Here is a 6,000-nt window from a genome sequence, read left to right as displayed (position 1 = left end):
CAACCTACCGCAATCCAATCAGTCCCCAAAGGCCCCACCTCCAAAACACCATAATTAGGACTAATTATGGGTAATAGTACCATTAACATACAACATTGGGGACTGAACTTCTGAGCTCAAGGGGACAAATAGTTAAACCACAGACAATTAAATCACAACCAGTTGAAAAGAACAGAAGAATTTATGATTAAAAAGCAACAAATTGGCATCCTGCTTCCACTATCAGGGCCGCTCTCCAGAGATAACTTTTGCATGTATTTGATTGAGATAACTTCAGTATTTCTAAACACTCCTAGCAAGTCTAGATAATATTTCATAACTCAGTGCCATGAAAAATAAGGATTATGCTAATCCCAACTGGTCCACTATCTAACAGTTAAACTGACTCTAGGTCTATTGTTAGTTTTCCTTGAAATTTGAAAAATTAATGCAATATAAAACCCTACATAATTCTCCATTATTAACACCATTCTTACTTCTGTTCTACTCATTTGTCTTACACACAATCAAGAAACCCTGTGCTTTATCTGTCGACCAATTGAAGTTAATAGTCAGCTTCCGCATGGTACATGCTTGCAATGAAAGAATCATGACTGGATTTGAACTGTAATACTGCAACAAGGTGGAGGAATCTACCATGGGGTGCGGGTTGGGGGAATCTCAGAGCCTATGAAACTGTGTCATAAAATTAAATTAAAAAAAAACCAGCTTCCATACTAAGAAGCATGCTAGGATTATACTTTCTTTTCTAAAGGACCTGGGCCCGGAACTGTAGCCTAGCAGCTAAAGTCCTCACCTTGCACCCATGAGGATCCCATATGGGCGCCGGTTATAATCCCAGCAACCCCACTTCTCATCCAGCTCCCTGCTTGTGGCCTGGGAAAGCAGTTGAGCACAGCCCAAAGCCGACCCTGCACCTGCATGGGGAGACGTGGAAGAAGCTCCTGGCTCCTGGCTTCGGATTGGCTCAGCTCTGGCTATTGTGGCCACTTGGGAAGTGAATCATTGGATCTTCCTCTCCTCTCTGTAATCTGACTTTCCAATAAAAATAAAAATAAATCTTTAAAAAATAATTACTAGAAATCCACTTAAAGGAAAATGTTCAGAGCTTCGGAATCAAGCGAATCTTCATTATTATCAGTTATTTAAATATTTGTGTTCTTCATATTTAAGTCATAAACATGTGTGACTTTCTCTTAGAGTTCTAAATTGCTCCTTCTCAAACTGCCACATGTTTTACCAAGGTCACATCAAGTATATTTTACCTAGCTCACATCAAGTGTTTGCATTTCCCGTATTATTTCACAAATAAGTTCTTTTATTGCCTCCTAGTACCAGCTGATAATGAATTTTTGGCTTCTTTAGCAAAGGACATCGAGTGCCTCATCAGAGGAGGGAAAGCAGAACAGGTTGGACACTCTCCTGGCCAAGCTTTGCAGCGTGTTTCTGGGCCTGTGGATGCACTGAGGTGAACTTAGCAGCAAAGAGCTTAGGAAGATTTTTTCAGCCCTGGTGCAACAAAGCCAATGATGTCTCAGAACTATCAAAACCACTCAGTCACACCCTCGGAACACTGTTCACCTGTCAGGGTCTCTAAGGTGTCCTCCTCATCTTGACCCTCCCTACCCTAACTGGAGGCCCACATAGGCATGGATCCTTCTCAACTATGTAAATAATACCAAAAATAAAAGATTATATTTTTTAAAAAAAACTGGCCTAGCAGCTTGGTACTCTAGTCTCTTCATACTTCCAAATGCTAATGACAGCCAAAAGCTCAGAAATCCAGGTCTTCCGAGTGAGTGACAAGGACCCGACTTCTTGAGCCATCACCTGCGGCCTTCCAGGGTGCACATTAGCAAAGCGCTGGAATAGGAGGCAACACTGGGACTTGAAGCCAGACACTCTTACATGGGGTGTACCATCCCAAGCAGCACTAATCACTAAAGCAAAACCCACCCTAGACTGTTTTTCTTTTTTTTCAAGATTTTTTAAAAAAGCTTCTTCTGAGTCTCCCAAATGGGTACAGGGGCCCGAGGACTTGAACCATTCTCCATTGCTTTCCCTAGCCATCAGCAGGGAGCTGGATCAGAAGTGGAGCTAGGACAAGAACTGGCACCCGCATGGAATGTCAGCACCACAGGTGGAGGCTTAGACTACTACTCCATGGTGTTGGCCCCACTCGCCCTAGAACTTTTTAATATAAATATACTGTGCATATGACCAATTCAAACAGTAAAAATTAAGTTGCCTGTTCTTTTCCTGTAGCATCTTAGCTCTCCTTAGAGACAACTAAGATAGATCTTAGTGGTATGACATTTTTAGTAATCACAAATGTGAAAGTTCTGTGGTAACCATTTTTAATTATTATTTGAGATGTGGAGAGACGGGATGAGAAGCAGAGAGACTCTTACATGCATTGATTCATTTCCAAATGCCTGCAACATCCAGGGCTGAGCTAGGCCGAAGTCAGGAGTGCAGAATTTCACCCCAATCTCCCATATGGGTAACAGGGGCCCAAGAACTTGAGCCATCATCTGCTGCCAGCCAGGAACATTAGCAGGAAGCTGAATCGAAAGTGGAGTAACTGGGTTGAAGCCAGCACTGCCATATGAGATGTAGGTGTCCCAAGCACTGGCTACGCCTATTGCACCACAATACCTGCTCACCTCACTGCACCTAAACTGCTGCACCAGGTATTTACCATAGACTAATTATTTTGAGATTCACTCATGTTACTGTATGTGCTGTCTGTTCCTCTTTAGTGCTACCATACTGTTTTCCTGTGTGATTATTTTACAATTTACCTATTCACCTGATGACAGGATGATAGATATTTATACACAATATTTATTCCCTAGTAGCTTTGGGCACTTAGACATTATGATTCTATGTCTCTGGATTTGGTCGTTATAAAAATTTAAGAATTTGGGAATCAGACAGGTAACCAAAAAAGGACATGGGGAGAGGATAAAATGCAATAAAAACCACAGTTTGTGGCAAATGCCAAAACTTTAAAATTACATCCTTTTAGGCTCAGGAATGAAACAGAAGGAAATCAAGATACTGGCTTACATAGAGATCTTGACATTCATTGAATTGATTGTTGAATATGTGTCATTTATATATTCATTGTTTTGTTTTCCTTTTGGCTGTGTCTGAAAATTTCACAATAAATGGAATTTATTAATTTACTTTGGATAAAGCTAATTAGGAAAAGATGTTCTGTTTGCCAGATGGTTTTATCACACTAACAAGACTTGACAACCTCAGGTCTTCCCATAGATTTTGGATCTTCAAAAAGCTTAGAGAGAGAGAGAGAAGTAAAAACCAGAAAGCTTAGGAAAGGTTCTTTCAAATGTTGTTCCTAGTCCTATCTTACCTATCAGAGAAATTATTCCTGTTCTCCTGGAGAGTCTCCGAAAAGTTCTCATTCTTTTTCCTCAGGGAGTGGAGTCTTCTGCTCTCCATAAGGGAAGGAGTGAAATTTTAAATACTTCATGTTAGACATTATATACACTCAAGTAAGGATGCATTCAAACACCCTTGCCTGCTGGTGGCTGACTGGTACTTTCAGGACTGCTCTGTTTGCACAGCCAGGCTACCCAAGCTTAGGCCCTTTCCTAAGGACGTACAATCTCTAAGGAAAGCAGTGGTGTATGACCGCCGTAGCCCTGTGCCTGACACGATGGTTTGGTGGCTAAATCTTCTCCTTGTAAATGCCAGGATCCCATAAGGGCACCGGTTCATGTCCCGGCTGCTCCGCTTCCCATCCAGCTCCCTGTTTGTAACCTGAGAAAGCAGTACAGGACGACCCAAAGCATTGGGATTCTGTACCTGTGTGGGAGACCCGGAAGAAGCTCCTGGTTCCTGGCTTCAGATTGCCTCAGCTCAGGCTGTTGCAGCCACTGGGGAGTGAAGCAGTGGATGGAAGATCTTTATTTCTGTCTCTTCTTTTTTCTGCAAATTGGCCTTTCCAATAAAAAGAAATGAAAACAAATTTTTTTAAAGTAGAAAGAAGTGTCAATTCTAACTTTGTAAACTATGGGAAACTGTACGATTGTTCTCTTCAGTTCTGCTCCTTTCTTGACTTCCTTTACAGTCAATCCCAAAGTCACTTCTGCATAAATACGTTGCTTGTTCATGTCTCATATTTGCTTCCTGAAACTTCCTATAACCTGTGACTGCCAGTGCAGGAGCAAGGTCTGAGAAAGCAGATATATATGGGGTGGTGGAACACGATAATTAGCTGCCAGCGGGAAGCCCTAATACAAGACTGTCCAGTTGTTGGAACTTCCATGCATGATGAATCAGGCTGGTATACCAGCGGAAGGTAAGAGGTATGAGTGTTGTGCTTTTGATAGATATGGGCTGAAAAAGCACCTATAAGCACAATGGAATTGAGGAAGGGAGCTTGCAGGGGTTCTTGAGATGGGATAGCTGGGACCAGGGGCAGACCAGGCTGAACACAGCTACAAAACCCATTGGCCTGCATGTAGCTGGGTTACAGGGAGTGCTAGACTGGGCTACTCAACTGTATCTACTGGTACATGCATGAGCCAGAGTAAGTGCAGGCTGGCTGGGCTTTGCCACAGAATCAGCTCGTAAGTGCTGGGAATGGGAGCAAGTCCTGTAAGGCTGGAGTGCAGAACCACTGGAAGGTACAAGATCTGGGGCTGGGAGGGGGGCCTAGTTGGGAAACTGGGTACCTCTCTGATGGGCTGCAACTCCCACAGGTAAGCATGAGAACCAGGGTTGGGGGCAAAACTGGCTAGACAAGCGGTAGCACCCACCAGTATGAATGTGGGCTAGATAGTGGGGTCAGTTAGGCTGAGCTCATTGGCACGTACAAGAGCCAAATGAGATGCAGGGCTGACTGGACTAGTTTGCTGCACATATCGGCATGCACAGGAATCAGGATTGGGGGCAGGCCTGGTAGAGGTCACTCTGACTGGGCTGCAGTTCCCACTGGTGTGTATGAGGGTCAAGTGTGTTGTGGGCATGGTTAGGTTGGGCCATAGCATCCACTGATTTGCATGTGAGATGGTGCTGGAAACAAAACTGACCCCACAACTGCAACCGCCAATGTGTATATACTGATGTGGGTGATGAACTGAGCCAGGCCCCACACTAGCTGGAGTTAGGTTGGGGTAATCTCTGGTGTGGTGTCATTGGGCACCCTGCCCCCAACTAGACTGCTGGACTCAAAGCTCCAACCATGGGGAAAATCATAGGATGTGAGATCTGTCAGAATTGGGCCTCCTTGGCTGCTGAAGTCCATAGTGAATGGCATGCCCAGATGCACACGGGGGACACGACAGCTCATTGAGGCCTGCAGAGGACATCTAGTACCCTGGCAGAAGATGGGTAGAAAAAATTGGACAACTCTTCTGGCCAAGCTTTGACAGCAAGTACCTGGGCAAGTGACAGCTCTAAGGTGGACTGTCAGCCAATGGACTTTAGAGGAATTTCCTCAACCTTGGAGCAATGAAATCAACAGCATCTCAGAACTATTGAAACCACTTGAGCAGTACCCTGAGAACATGCTGCGTATCAGGGATCCCAGGATGACATCAAGTGGTGGTCCTCTATCCCTGGGTACTGATGTGGTTAGGCTGCTGGGAGCAGCCCTCTCCCTTCTCTCTCCTCTACCCCTTGATACAGGAAGAAAATAATTGGAAATAATTGTCTCATCCGCTTTTCCCTTTTTCTTGACTCTACCCTAATCAGTGGTCTATACGGATATACATCCTTCTCAACTATATAAACATCATCAAAACTAGAATAAATATATATTTTAAAAACCCAAAAAGCAAAAAACAAAGCCTCTCTCACAAAAAAGGAATGTGGATATTGAAGAAATTAAGAGAAGGAAAGTATGGATAGAAGGCAGAAAGTCACAGAACGCTCTGAAACAGCCTAGCATCTGTTCCAGCCTTCTCCAGCCATACCTCTCCTGAGGTGAGGAACTCACAGGGGCATTAGGCAGCATGCCCACCTGGA

This window comes from Ochotona princeps, chromosome 30 (assembly GCF_030435755.1).
Source record: "Ochotona princeps isolate mOchPri1 chromosome 30, mOchPri1.hap1, whole genome shotgun sequence".
NCBI lineage: Eukaryota > Metazoa > Chordata > Mammalia > Lagomorpha > Ochotonidae > Ochotona > Ochotona princeps.
This window is presented reverse-complemented; position numbering follows the sequence as displayed.